The sequence below is a fragment of the Lolium perenne genome, chromosome 7 (assembly GCF_019359855.2).
Source record: "Lolium perenne isolate Kyuss_39 chromosome 7, Kyuss_2.0, whole genome shotgun sequence".
In the NCBI taxonomy this organism is placed as follows: domain Eukaryota; kingdom Viridiplantae; phylum Streptophyta; class Magnoliopsida; order Poales; family Poaceae; genus Lolium; species Lolium perenne.
Window position 1 is genome coordinate 255,451,346 of NC_067250.2, and position 14,907 is coordinate 255,466,252.

A 14,907-nucleotide genomic window follows, 5' to 3' on the forward strand; every position below is an offset into this window, starting at 1 on the left:
CCGCTGCTGCTAAATGGGACCCGCATGTCATCCTCTATGTGCAATCAACTTTCTTTTCTTGGAGTTTTTTTTGGCACCTCAAATTTGGTCACTTGCCTTTTCTTTCGATCCCCCGCTCGCCTCTCAAACGGTGATACCGCTGCTGCTAACTGGGACCCGCATGTCATCCTCTATGTACTATAAAACTTTCTTTTCTTGAATTATTTTTGGCACCTCATATTTGGTCACTTACCTTTTTCTTTCGATCCCCTGCCGCCTCTCAAACGGTGATACCGCTGCTGCTAACTGGGACCCGCATGTCATCCTCTATGTACTATAAAACTTTCTTTTCTTGAATTATTTTTGGCACCTCATATTTGGTCACTTACCTTTTTCTTTCGATCACCTGCCGCCTCTCAAACGGTGATACCGCTGCAGCTAACTGGGACCCGCATGTCATCCTCTATGTACTATAAAACTTTCTTTTCTTGAATTATTTTTGGCACCTCATATTTGGTCACTTACCTTTTTCTTTCGATCCCCTGCCGCCTCTCAAACGGTGATACCGCTGCTGCTAAATGGGACCCGATTGTCGTCCTCTATGTACTATAAAACTTTCTTTTCTTGAATTATTTTTGGCTCCTCATATTTTTTCACTTGCCTTTTTCTTTCGATCCCCTGCCGCCTCTCAAACGGTGATACCGCTGCTGCTAAATGGGACCCGCATGTCATCCTCTATGTACTGTAAAACTTTATTTTCTTGAACTATTTTTGGCTCCTGATATTTTTTCACTTGCCTTTTTCTTTCGATCTCATGCCACGTTTGAAACGTTGAGGAACCTGCAGGCTCATGGGACCCGCATGTCATCCTCTATGTACTATAAAAGTTCATTTTCTTGGGTTTTTTTCACCCTCTGATTTTTGGCAATTTCTTTTTTCTTTTGATCCCCTGCCGCCTCTCAAACGGTGATACCGCTGCTGCTAAATGGGACCCGCATGTCATCCTCTATGTACTATAAAACTTTCTTTTCTTGGATTATTTTTAGCACCTCATATTCGTTCACTTGCCTTTTTCTTTCGATCCCCTGCCGCCTCTCAAACAGTGAGACCGCTGCAGCTAAATGGGACCCGCATGTCATCATCTATGAGCAATCAACTTTCTTTTCTTGGAGTTTTTTTTGGCACCTCATATTTGGGCACTTGCCTTTTTCTTTCGATCTCATGCCACGTTTGAACCGATGAGGCACCGGCAGGCTCATGGTACCCGCATGTCATCCTCACTCGACTATAAAAGTTGATTTTCTTGGTATTTTTCCCCCTCTGATTTTGGGCAATTTCTTTTTTCTTTTGAACCCCTGCCGCCTCTCAAACGGTGATACCGCTGCTGCTAAATGGGACCCACATGTCATCCTCTATGTACAATAAAGTTTCTTTTCTTGGATTATCTTTTGCTCCTGATATTTTGTCACTTGCCTTTTTCTTTCGATCTCATGCCGCCTTTGAAACGTTGAGTAAGTCAGCCGGCTCATGGGTCCCGCATGTCATCCTCTACGAACAATAAAAGTTTCCTTTCTTGGAGTTATTTTTGACCCCTAATTTCTGGCTATTTGCCTTTTTCTTTTGATCTCCTCGCCCTTTGAAACGATGAGGACGTCGTTATGTGTCGGTCCCACAAGTCATCCTCTATGAACAATAAAAGTTTCCTTTGATGGATTTTTTGAACCCCTAATTAATTTCTGGATATTTCCTTTTTTACTTTGATCCCCTGCCGCCTTGGAATCGTTGAGGAAGCTGCTGCCTCATGGGTCCCGCATGTCATCCTCTCAGAACGGTAAATGTTTCTTTTCTTGGATATTGTTTACCAAATGATTTTTGGCTTATTTTTTCTTTCGATATCCTGCCGCCTTTAAAACGTTGAGGACGCCGCTGGCTCACGGGTCCCACATGTCACCTCTATGAACAATAAACGCCGAGGATGTTGTCGCCTCATGGGTCCCGCATGTCATCCTCTCGTAACGAAAATGTTTCTTTTCTTGGTTTTTTTACCAACAGATTTTTGGTTTATTTTTTCTTTCCATCCCCTGCCGCCTTTAAAACGACGCTGCTGGCTCATGGGTCCCCGATGTCAGCCTTCCCGTACAAGAAACATGTGATATCTTGATTATTTTGCAGACAATAAACAAGCAGTATTGCGCTCCGAGCTATTTCAACGGATAAATTAAATATTTATTTTTACATAAACAAATTTATATGCTGAATCTCCTTGTTTTTGTTTTTGCGAAGCATAGGACTTTCCTGTTTTTTTAGAAAAATCCGAACTATCCTGTTTTGAAGTGGGCTGAAATTGTACGAGTCAAAAGGCCCAGGATAGTTCGAATGCCCAGATGTCCACATGCAGCCCAATTGAAATCGTTTCTTTTTTGGAATTTTTTCACCCCCGATTTCTCAGCTACTTCATTTTTCTTTTGATCCCGTGCCGCCTTGGAATCGTTGAGTAGGCTGCTGCAAAATGGGACCCGCATGTCATCCTCTATGTACAGTAAAATTTCTTTTCTTAGATTATTTTTGGCTCGATATTTGGTCACTTGCCTTTTCTTTCGATCCCGTGCAGCCTCTCAAACGGTGATACCGCCGTCGCTAAATGGGACCCGCATGTCATACTCTATGTACAATCAAGTTTCTTTTCTTGAATTATTTTTGGCTCCCGATATTTGGTCACTTGCCTTTTTCTTTCGATCTCATGCCACGTTTGAAACGTTGAAAAACCTGCCGGCTCATGGGACCCGCATGTCATCCTCTATGTACAATAAAACTTTCTTTTCTTCGATTTTTTTGGCACCTCATATTTGGTCACTTGCCTTTTTCTTTCGATCCCCTGCCGCCTCTCAAACGGTGATACCGCTGCTGCTAAATGGGACCCGCATGTCATACTCTATGTACAATAAAGTTTTCTTTTCTTGGATTATTTTTGGATCCCGATATTTGGTCACTTGCCTTTTTCTTTCGATCTCATGCCACGTTTGAAACGTTGAAAACCCGCTGGCTCATGGGACCCGCATGTCATCCTCTATGTACTATAAAAGTTCATTTTCTTGGTTTTTTTCACCCTCTCGATTTTCGGCTATTTCCTTTTTCTTTTGATCCCCGCCGCCTTTGAAACGTTGAGGACTCTGCTGGCTCATCGATAAAACTTTCCTTTCTTGGAGTTTTTTTACCCCCTAATTTCTCGGCTACTTTCTTTTTCTTTTGATCTCAAGCCGCATTTGAAACGTTGAGACCGCCGTCGCTAAATGGGACCCGCATGTCATCCTTTATGTACAATAAAGTTTTCTTTTCTTGGATTATCTTTGTCTCCCGATATTTTGTCACTTGCCTTTTTCTTTCGATCTCATGCCGCCTTTGAAACGTTGAGTAAGCCATCGGCTCATGGGTCCCGCATGTCATCCTCTACGAACAATAAAAGTTTCCTTTCTTGGAGTTATTTTTGAACCCTAATTTCTGGCTACTTCCTTTTTCTTTTGATCCCGTGCCGCCTCGGAAACGTTGAGACCGTCTCGCTAAATGGGTCCCGCATGTCATCCTCTATGAACAATAAACACTTCCTTTCTTGGAGTTATTTTGTACCCCTAATTTCTCGCTATTTGCCTTTTTCTTTGATCCCCGCCGCCTTTGAAACATTGAAGACTTTGCTGGCTCATGGGTCCCACATGTCGCCTCTATGAACAATAAACACTTCCTTTCTTGGAGTTATTTTGTACCCCTAATTTCGCTATTTGCCTTTTTTCTTTCGATCCCTGGGGCCGCCTTTCTAAACGTAGAGGACGCCGCTGGCTCGTGGGTCCCAGATGTCAGCCTCCATGGACAATAAACCTCTCCTTTGTTGGATTTATTTTTCACCCTCCGATTTTGGCTATTTCCTTTTTCTTTTGATCCACCGCCGCCTTGGAAACATTGAGTAAGCTGCCGACACATGGGGGCCGCATGTCATCCTCTATGTACAATCAACTTGCAAGATATTCTATAGAAATAGCTGGTATTAGATGGACCCATATGTCAACCTCTATGTACAATAAAAGTTTCCTTTCTTGGATTATTTTTAGCTCCTGATATTCGGTCACTTTCCTTTTTCTTTCGATCTCAAGCCGCCTCTGAAACGTTGAGTAAGGTGCTGGCTCATGGGACCCACATGTCATCCTCTATGTACAATAAATTTCCTTTTCTTGTATATTTTTTACCCATGATTTTTGGTCACTTGCCTTGACGCCGCCGGCTCATGGGTCCCACATGTCAAGATCTATGAATAATAAACCTTTCCTTTGTTGGATTTATTGTTTACCCCTAATTTCTGCTATTTGCCTTTTTCTTTGATCCCCACCGGCCTTTGAAAATGTTGAGGAACCCGCCGGCTCATGGGACCCGCATGTCATCCTCTATGTACTATAAAATTTCTTTTCTTGGTTTTTTTTTACCTATGATTTTTGGCTATTTCCTTTTTCTTTTGATCCCTCGCCGCCTTGGAAACGTTGAGTAAGCTGTGACTCATGGGACCCGCATGTCATCCTCTATGTACAATCAACTTTCTTTTTTGGAGTTTTTTACCCCTAATTTCTCGCTACTTTCTTTTTCTTTTGATCTCAAACCGCATTTGAAACGCTGAAACCGCTGCTGCAAAATGGGACCCGCATGTCATCCTCTATGTACAATAAGTTTCATTTCTTGGATTATTTTTGGCTCCTGATATTTGGTCACTTGCCTTTTTCTTCCGATCTCATGCCGCCTTTGAAACGTTGAGTAAGCTGCTGGCTCATGGGTCCCGCATGTCATCCTCTACGAACAATAAAAGTTTCATTTCTTGGAGTTATTTTTGACCCCTAATTTCTCGGCTACTTCCTTTTTTCTTTTGATCCACCGTCGCCTTTGAAACGGTGAGGATTCGCAGACTAATACAAGCTTTTTCTCTCCAAGATCTTGCAAGTTGATAGATTAAATCATGAAATTATTAGGATATGTTTTAAATTTCAAATCCACTTTATGAATTATTAAAAATACCGTTATCCATGTGGGTATGGAGCGAACAAGGATTTTCATATTGGGCATGAGCAGTTTCAAAAATTGGAACCCAATAATTCAAAATAAATAAAAACAACTTTTATGTAGAATCTCCGCGTTTTTTTTCTTTTGCCATTCATAGGATCCGTGTTTCATTAGAAAAGGGCCGAAATTGCATGAGCAGAAAGGCCCATTTGTAGTTATTGGGCTTCGACAGCCGGAGCAAGTAGGCCGATAGCAATTACCATGTAGATACGTTGGCAACCCAAAGTGAAATATTGGGCCCAACAGGAAGGCTGAACAGTACTATTTTCTAATTGGAAGGTGGTACATGGCGTAATCCCGCCAAAAAAGATGGACACGGGTTGCTGAAATTTGCCATCTGCGCCTAATATCGCCGCCGCGGCTCCGCTTCCGCCGCCGCCGCCATGCCTCATCTCGCGTCGAGCTCGCGGTATCTGCCGCGTCTCGGGCACGGGGTACCACGCGGCCCGCGCGCGCGCCCCAAAGGTACGTATTACGCGGAGATACGTGACGGCGGCGAGCGCATCGGCCTCGGCACCTACGAGACCGCGCACGAGGCCGCGCGCGCGTACGACGCCGTGGCGTGGCGGCTCGGGCGCCCGCGATCGTCGATGAATTTCCATGACGTGTGGACGCGCCAGCAGGCCGAGGATCTCGCGCCGCCGCCGTACATCGTTAGACAGGAGGAACAGCACCGCCGCCGCGAGACGGAGCGCCGTTTGCGCATCGCCGAGCGGGACGAGCGCGCGGCGCGCGAGTGGGCGGCCCGCTTCCCCGAGGACGTTGCCGCCGAGAACGAGCACTTCCGCAGACGGAGGGCGGAGAAGGCGACGAGGCGGGCAGCGAAGAAGGAGGACCGCGCACGACGGAGGGCGGAGAAGGCGACGAAGCGGGCCTTCATCGAAGCGCAGCTCGCCGGGCCGACCACCATTGGCGAGGACGACCCCCGTTGGATTGACCTCTTCTCGTCGGATCCGGTGTCGGGCACGACACCGGACTCGTCAGATGTCGAGTTTTAGTTTAGTTTTATCGCACTACTTTGTAAAAATATGAACTACGGAGTATCTATCAAGCTAATTTTATCCTATTTTATGTCTATTTCTAGTCTTTATTTGATCTTTTGTTTTACTGCACTCTATTTTTCATTATATTCTGTTTTTGGCACTGCATTTATAGCGCCTCTGAAAATACGCTGTTTCAGCCCTGCATTTGGCCGCCACGCTTGCGGCTTCCGGTGAAGCTATTGCCGGCTCCATGCGCAAGATCAGCCATTCAGCCCACAGCGCCAAAATATAGAGCCACCGCTGGAGTTGCTGTAATATGTTTGTCGGCCAGGAGCTTACCTAATTAGTTAAAAAAGATGTTCAGCGTGGGATTCGAAAAAAGATCTTCATGTTTTTTTCCTAGCTATCCTAGTTCGGACTTTTTATTGTGTTGGCTAGTGCATGAAGCTTGACACCTGTATTATGTGATCCTGATATGAGGATAAGAACACCTTCAGCTTGCATTGCTAATGGTGTCTACTGCAGCAGTGGCGTACATTCAATGGAGACTGATGCAAGAGAGTTGGTACTGGTGAGCCTGCACTTGACATCATCGTGCCACCTGAAGTAGGTGGTGTATTGGGATTAGACTGATAAGCATAGCACCTTGCAAAGAACAAGATGATGCTAGTGTTGGTTAACGTGATTTTACGCCAAAAGTCATGTATGCTCAACAAAGCCGTACCTAGTTTGGATATTGTGTTGTTACCCTTTTGTGGTTTGGTGTTTGTCCAACAGAGAAAGCTACTCTTTTCCCGTGTAAGTGTTATTATGTGAACAAAAGTTGTGTGTACATATATATCGGTCAGAGAACCAAGATTGCATATTCTTGCCTGGTTATAACACATAAGTCATAATAACAATTAAAGAGAAAAGGAACATTTGCCTTTGCAATGTGATTGTGCCAAGTAGATTAGACAACCAACCACAAACATTACAGGTCAACAGCCAAACGCATGCGAAAGTCCTAAGGTAAGCTCCATAATACATGTTGAAACCAAAAGCCTAGAAACCATAAGAAAGGTAGCTCCACATCACAGTTCCACGACAGCAGCATACTGATCATAAAACATATATCAAGTCAGGACAGCCGCACCATTGGGTAAGCATCCATGGGGTCTGGCTCAAGAGCGAAGACTGTGTGAATGCTGCAAAATGTGGCTCTTGCCTCACCCCACCCATACATCTTATCATGGAACCTTACCAAATCAGCATGAATCATCTTGACATAAACATAGCTCCTCTCTCCATGCTGATGGGATTGAACAATGCGCCGCTTGCAGGTGCTTGACTTGTCAAACAGTATGCAGGAGATGACGAAGCATGTTGGCTGGTCTTTTGTAGTGACAATGGCTTGGAGTAGCTGGTCCTGTGAACCACCCAACTGGATCTTTAGAGCTTGAAGGACAGTCCGTGCTATATAAGCTACCATTGCTGACTTCAGCTCAGGTTCAGGTGAATGACAGCTGACATCTTGTCCTAGAGATGCAGATCCTTCTTGATCAGATTCAGCGGAATCATCACCACTACTTACAGGTGCGTCAGGTTCTACAGAAGGCACATCAGGTACATGCTCCAGTTCATAGGAGTCGGGTGGGACAGCACCGTTTGCTGAAATCTCTACAATACCAGCTCCAGGTAGACCACTAGTCTCTACAGAGGGTAAACCACCAATATCCACTTCAGAGGATTCTCGTGGCACGACACCTTTCGCTAGAGGCTCTACCCTACCAGCTCCAGTCCACCACCACCAAGATTTGTGGGCATAGTCATGACGGGTTCTACCAATACAAAACCTCCTTCGGGTGCAAGGATCATCGCAGCAACTCAAAGATCGCACCAGTTAAATCGGTCTTGACAATAGGTAAACCGTTTTGCTCCAGTTCAGAGAATTCCCGTGGCACGACACCGTTCACTAGAGGCTCTACACTAGCAGCTCCAGCTGCATGATGGCGTGTAACTCACACGTTCGTTGGGAACCCCAAGAGGAAGGTATGATGTGCACAGCAGTAAGTTTTCCCTCAGAAAGAAACCAAGGTTTATCGAACCAGGAGGAGCCAAGAAGCACGTTGAAGGTTGATGGCGGCGGGATGTAGTGCGGCGCAACACCAGGGATTCCGGCGCCAACGTGGAACCTGCACAACACAACCAAAGTACTTTGCCCCAACGAAACAGTGAGGTTGTCAATCTCACCGGCTTGCTGTAACAAAGGATTAACCGTATTGTGTGGAAGATGATTGTTTGCAGAAAACAAAGAGAAACGATTGCAGTAGATTGTATTTCAGTATAGAGAATTGGACCGGGGTCCACAGTTCACTAGAGGTGTCTCTCCCATAAGATAAACAGCATGTTGGGTGAACAAATTACAGTTGGGCAATTGACAAATAGAGAGGGCATGACCATGCACATACATATTATGATGAGTATAGTGAGATTTAATTGGGCATTACGACAAAGTACATAGACCGCCATCCAGCATGCATCTATGCCTAAAAAGTCCACCTTCAGGTTATCATCCGAACCCCTCCAAGATATTAAGTTGCTAACAACAGACAATTGCATTAAGTATTGCGCGTAATGTAATTAGTGACTACATCCTTGAACATAGCACCAATGTTTTATCCCTAGTGGCAACAGCACATCCATAACCTTAGAGGTTCTTGTCACCCCTCCAGATTCACGGAGACATGAACCCACTATCGAGCATAAATACTCCCTCTTGGAGTTACTAGCATCAACTTGGCCAGAGCATCTACTAATAACGGAGAGCATGCAAGATCATAAACAACACATAGACATAACTTTGATAATCAACATAACAAGTATTCTCTATTCATCGGATCCCAACAAACGCAACATATAGAATTACAGATAGATGATCTTGATCATGTTAGGCAGCTCACAAGATCCGACAATGAAGCACAATGGGGAGAAGACAACCATCTAGCTACTGCTATGGACCCATAGTCCAGGGGTAGACTACTCACACATCACTCCGGAGGCGACCATGGCGGCGTAGAGTCCTCCGGGAGATGAATCCCCTCTCCGGCAGGGTGCCGGAGGTGATCTCCTGGATCCCCCGAGATAGGATCGGCGGCGGCGGCGTCTCTGTAAGGTTTTCCGTATCGTGGCTCTCGGTACTGGGGGTTTCGCGACGGAGGCTTTAAGTAGGCGGAAGGGCAGGTCAGGAGGCGGCACGAGGGCCCCACACCACAGGGCCGCGTGGCCAAGGGGGAGGGGGGGCCGCGCCGCCCTAGGGTGTGGCCACCTCGTGGCCCCACTTCATCTCCTCTTCGGACTTCTGGAAGCTTCGTGGCAAAATAGGACCCTGGGCGTTGATTTCGTCCAATTCCGAGAATATTTCGTTACTAGGATTTCTGAAACCAAAAACAGCAGAAACAAAGAATCGGCACTTCGGCATCTTGTTAATAGGTTAGTTCCGTAAAATGCACGAATATGACATTGAGTGTGCCTATAACATGTAGATATCCTCGATAATGAGGCATGGAACATAAGAAATTATCGATACGTCTGGAGACGTATCAGCATCCCCAAGCTTAGTTCTGCTCGTCTCCGAAGCGAGTAAAACGATAACACGTATAATTTCTGGAGTGACATGCCATCATAACCTTGATCATACTATTTGTAAAGCATATGTAGTGAATGCAGCGATCAAAACAATGTATATGACATGAGTAAACAAGTGAATCATATAGCAAAGACTTTTCATGAATAGCACTTCAAGACAAGCATCAATAAGTCTTGCATAAGAGTTAACTCATAAAGCAATAATTCAAAGTAAAGGCATTGAAGCAACACAAAGGAAGATTAAGTTTCAGCGGTTGCTTTCAACTTATAACATGTATATCTCATGGATATTGTCAACATAGAGTAATATAATAGGTGCAATAAGCAAGTATGTAGGAATCAATGCACAGTTCACACAAGTGTTTGCTTCTTGAGGTGGAGAGAAATAGGTGAACTGACTCAACAATGAAAGTAAAAGAATTGTCCTCCATAGAGGAAAAGCATCGATTGCTATATTTGTGCTAGAGCTTTGATTTTGAAAACATGAAACAATTTTGTCAACGGTAGTAATAAAGCATATGTATCATGTAAATTATATCTTACAAGTTGCAAGCCTCATGCATAGTATACTAATAGTGCCCGCACCTTGTCCTAATTAGCTTGGACTACCGGATCATCACAATACACATGTTTTAACCAAGTGTCACAAAGGGGTACCTCTATGCCGCCTGTACAAAGGTCTAAGGAGAAAGCTCGCATTGGATTTCTCGCTATTGATTATTCTCAACTTAGACATCCATACCGGGACAACATAGACAACAGATAATGGACTCCTCTTTTATGCATAAGCATGTAACAACAATTAATAATTTTCTCATTTGAGATTGAGGATATATGTCCAAAACTGAAACTTCCACCATGGATCATGACTTTAGTTAGCGGCCCAATGTTCTTCTCTAACAATATGCATGCTTAACCATAAGGTGGTAGATCTCTCTTACTTCAGACAAGACGAACATGCATAGCAACTCACATGAAATTCAACAAAGAGTAGTTGATGGCGTCCCCAGTGAACATGGTTATCGCACAACAAGCAACTTAATAAGAGATAAAGTGCATAATTACATATTCATTACCACAATAGTTTTTAAGCTATTTGTCCCATGAGCTATATATTGCAAAGTGAATGATGGAATTTTAAAGGTAGCACTCAAGCAATTTACTTTGGAATGGCGGAAAATACCATGTAGTAGGTAGGTATGGTGGACACAAATGGCATAGTGGTTGGCTCAAGTATTTTGGATGCATGAGAAGTATTCCCTCTCGATACAAGGTTTAGGCTAGCAAGGCTTATTTGAAACAAACACAAGGATGAACCGGTGCAGCAAAACTCACATAAAAGACATATTGAAAACATTATAAGACTCTACACCGTCTTCCTTGTTGTTCAAACTCAATACTAGAAATTATCTAGACCTTAGAGAAACCAAATATGCAAACCAAATTTTAGCATGCTCTATGTATTTCTTCATTAATGGGTGCAAAGTATATGATGCAAGAGCTTAAACATGAGCACAACAATTGCCAAGTATCACATTACCCAAGACATTTATAGCAATTACTACATGTATCATTTTCCAATTCCAACCATATAACAATTTAACGAAGAAGAAACTTCGCCATGAATACTATGAGTAGAAACTAAGGACATACTTGTCCATATGCTACAGCGGAGCGTGTCTCTCTCCCATAAAGTGAATGCTAGGATCCATTTTATTCAAACCAAACAAAAAAAACAAAAACAAACCGACGCTCCAAGCAAAGCACATAAGATGTGATGGAATAAAAATATAGTTTCAGGGGAGGAACCTGATAATGTTGTCGATGAAGAAGGGGATGCCCTTGGGCATCCCCAAGCTTAGACGCTTGAGTCTTATTAGAATATGCAGGGGTGAACCACCGGGGCATCCCCAAGCTTAGAGCTTTCACTCTCCTTGATCATGTTGCATCATACTCCTCTCTTGATCCTTGAAAACTTCCTCCACACCAAACTTAGAACAACTCATTAGAGGGTTAGCGACAATAAAAATTAACATGTTCAGAGGTGACACAATCATTCTTAACACTTCTGGACATTGCATAAAGCTACTGGACATTAATGGATCAAAGAAATTCATCCAACATAGCAAAAGAGGCAATGCGAAATAAAAGGCAGAATCTGTCAAAACAGAACAGTTCGTATTGACGAATTTTATCGAGGCACCAGACTTGCTCAAATGAAAATGCTCAAATTGAATGAAAGTTGCGTACATATCTGAGGATCACTCACGTAAAGTGGCATAATTTTCTGAGTTACCTACAGGGAAAACAGCCCAGATTCGTGACAGCAAAGAAATCTGTTTCTGCGCAGTAATCCAAATCTAGTATGAACTTTTCTATCAACGACTTTACTTGGCACAATAAAACACTAAACTAAGATAAGGAGAGGTTGCTACAGTAGTAAACAACTTCCAAGACACAAAATAAAAACAAAGTACTGTAGGTAAAAACCATGGGTTGTCTCCCATAAGCGCTTTTCTTTAACGCCTTTCAGCTAGGCGCAGAAAGTGTGTATCAAGTATTATCGAGAGACGAAGTGTCAACATCATAATTTGTTCTCATAATAGAATCAAAAGGTAACTTCATTCTCTTTCTAGGGAAGTGTTCCATACCTTTCTTGAGAGGAAATTGATATTTTATATTACCTTCCTTCATATCAATGATAGCACCAACAGTTCGAAGAAAAGGTCTTCCCAATATAATGGGACAAGATGCATTGCATTCAATATCCAAGACAACAAAATCAACGGGGACAAGGTTATTGTTAACGGTAATGCGAACATTATCAACTTTCCCCAAAGGTTTGTTTGTAGAATGATCAGCAAGATTAACATCCAAATAACAATTTTTCAGCGGTGGCAAGTCAAGCATATTATAAATTTTCTTAGGCATAACAGAAATACTTGCACCAAGATCATATAAAGCATTACAATCAAAATCTTTAACTTTCATCTTAATGATGGGCTCCCAACCATCCTCTAGCTTTTTAGGAATAGAAGCTTCGCGCTCTAGTTTTCCTTCTCTAGCTTTTATGAGAGCATTTGTAATATGTTGCGTGAAAGCCAAATTTATAGCACTAGCATTAGGACTTTTAGCAAGTTTTTGCAAGAACTTTATAACTTCAGAGATGTGGCAATCATCAAAATTCAAACCATTATAATCTAAAGCAATGGGATCATCATCCCCAATGTTGGAAAAAATTTCAGCAGCTTTATCACAGGCAGTTTCAAAGCTTTAGCAGTTTGCAGTTTCTCGCGCTTTGCATTAGAAGTGGAAACATTGCTAACACCAATTCTTTTATTATTAATAGTAGGAGGTGCAGCAACATGTGTAGCATTAGCATTACAAGTGGTGGTAATAGTCCAAACTTTAGCTACATTCTTCTCTTTAGCTAGTTTTTCATTTTCTTCTCTATCCCACCTAGCACGCAGTTCAGCCATCAATCTTATATTCTCATTAATTCTAACTTGGATGGCATTTGCTGTAGTAGCAATTTTATTATGATGATTTTCATTAGGCATAACTTTCGATTTCAAAAGATCAACATCAGCAGCAAGACTATCGACTTTAGAAGCAAGTATATCAATTTTCCCAAGCTTTTCTTCAACAGATTTGTTAAAAGCAGTTTGTGTACTAATAAATTCTTTAAGCATGGCTTCAAGTCCAGGGGGTGAACTCCTATTATTGTTGTAAGAATTCCCATAAGAATTAGCATAGCCGTTGCCATTATTATAAGGATATGGCCTATAGTTGTTACTAGAATTGTTCCGGTAAGCATTGTTGTTGAAATTATTATTTTTAATGAAGTTTACATCAACATGTTCTTCTTATGCAACCAATGAAGCTAACGGAACATTATTAGGATCAATATTAGTCCTATCATTCACAAGCATAGACATAATAGCATCAATCTTATCACTCAAGGAAGAGGTTTCTTCGACAGAATTTACCTTCTTACCTTGTGGAGCTCTTTCCGTGTGCCATTCAGAGTAGTTGATCATCATATTATCAAGAAGCTTTGTTGCTTCACCAAGAGTGATGGACATAAAGGTACCTCCAGCAGCTGAATCCAATAAATTCCGCGAAGAAAAATTTAGTCCTGCATAGAAGGTTTGGATGATCATCCAAGTAGTCAGTCCATGGGTTGGGCAATTTTTAACCAAAGATTTCATTCTTTCCCATGCTTGTGCAACATGTTCAGTATCTAATTGTTTAAAATTCATTATGCTACTCCTCAAAGATATAATTTTAGCAGGGGGATAATATCTACCAATAAAAGCATCCTTGCATTTAGTCCATGAATCTATACTATTCTTAGGCAGAGATAGCAACCAATCTTTAGCTCTTCCTCTTAATGAGAAAGGGAACAATTTTAATTTTATAATGTCACCATCTACATCCTTATACTTTTGCATTTCACATAATTCAACAAAATTATTAAGATGGGCAGCAAGATCATCGAACTAACACTGAAAATTGCTCTCGCATAACAAGATTCAAGAAAGCAGGTTTAATTTCAAAGAATTCTACCGTAGTAGCAGGTGGAGCAATAGGTGTGCATAAGAAATCATTATTATTTGTGGTTGTGAAGTCACACAACTTAGTATTTTCAGGGTTGGCCATTTTAGCAACAGTAAATAAAGCAAACTAGATAAAGTAAATGCAAGTAACTAATTTTTTTGTGTTTTTGATATAGCAAACAAGATAGCAAATAAAGTAAAACTAGCAACTAATTTTTTTGTATTTTGATTTAGTGCAGCAAACAAAGTAGTAAATAAAACTAAGCAAGACAAAAACAAAGTAAAGAGATTGAGAAGTGGAGACTCCCCTTGCAGCGTGTCTTGATCTCACGGCAACGGCGCGTAAAAGAGCTTGATGGCTTGTAACTCAAACGTTCGTTGGGAACCCCAAGAGGAAGGTATGATGCGCACAGCAGCAAGTTTTCCCTCAGAAAGAAACCAAGGTTTATCGAACCAGGAGGAGCCAAGAAGCACGTTGAAGGTTGATGGCGGCGGGATGTAGTGCGGCGCAACACCAGGGATTCCGGCGCCAACGTGGAACCAGCACAACACAACCAAAGTACTTTGCCCCAACGAAACAGTGAGGTTGTCAATCTCACCGGCTTGCTGTAACAAAGGATTAACCGTATTGTGTGGAAGATGATTGTTTGCAGAAAACAAGAGAA